Source organism: Octopus bimaculoides, chromosome 26, assembly GCF_001194135.2.
Source record: "Octopus bimaculoides isolate UCB-OBI-ISO-001 chromosome 26, ASM119413v2, whole genome shotgun sequence".
NCBI classification, from domain to species: Eukaryota; Metazoa; Mollusca; class Cephalopoda; order Octopoda; family Octopodidae; genus Octopus; species Octopus bimaculoides.
In genome coordinates, this window is record NC_069006.1 from 7124244 (window position 1) to 7125291 (window position 1048).

At 40.8% G+C, this 1048-nt stretch overlaps 1 long non-coding RNA gene across 1 annotated transcript in view; it reads left to right on the top strand.

The window, feature by feature from the left end:
* The window catches only part of LOC106879703 (uncharacterized), a 74048-nt gene that overhangs the window by 33391 nt on the left and 39609 nt on the right, over positions 1-1048 (top strand). The gene's annotated exons all lie outside the window — the stretch shown is intronic.

Genomic DNA, 1048 nt, shown 5'->3' on the forward strand with positions numbered 1-1048 from the left:
CTGACAGAGTTTCTACAGCTGGATGCCCTTCCAAACGCCAACCACTCTGAGAGTGTAGTGGGTGCTTTTACATGCCACCAGCACGAGGGCCAGTCACACAATACTAGCAATGGCCACGCTGAAAAAGGTGTTTTTACGTGTTACCTCAATTGAAATAAGAGCCATGACGCAATCCTATATATTAATGAAACTTGTTTATTATCCTATGCGCATTTCGATGCAAGATCCCGACTTACTCTTGTCTGAGATAAGAAATTAGGGCCTTCCATCTCTTCAGGGCCAAGTTACATTAATTCACAACAAACAACATAATTATTTGTACATAAATCACATGTATATAGAGAAGTTCTAATCAGGTTGTTTCGACATGATCATGAGCAGAAGTGGTAGGGGAGCATCATAGCCATATGTTGAGAGGAATTTTGGGGGGTTTGAATTATTCACCTTTGGAAACATGGGTGTTTTGCTCAACATCCTTAAACAAACCTTATTCAGGGCCGTTTTGAGTGGGATGGGCTACCCGACCTGAAGGAAATTCTAACTGGCCCCACCTGCAAGGTCATGCGCTGTTTATCTTGATATGAGATTACCATGTCGCGTACATATGGTTGTGATGCATGTGCCTGGTGTACCCTTATCAGACGGGTAGTCATGATGGGTATATTGGGCTTCGTATATTTTACCCCAGTGTCACTTTGATGGCATGCACTGCTCTCTCACTCAATAATAATAATAATAATAATAATAATGGTGTCAAATTTTGCCCCAAGGGCAGCAATTTTGGGGGAGGAGATCAGTCAGTTACATCGACCCCAGTGTTCAACTGGTACTTATTTGATCGACCCTGAAAAAATGAAAGGCAAAGTTAACTTAGGTAGAATTTGAACCCAGAGCGTAAAGACCAATGAAATATTGCAAAGCATCTTACCCAGCCTGCTAAGAATTCTGCTAGCTCGCTGCCTTAATAATAATAATAATAATAATAATAATAATAATAATAATCCTTTCAACTATAGGCACAATGCTTGGAATTTGTGGGGAGGGGACT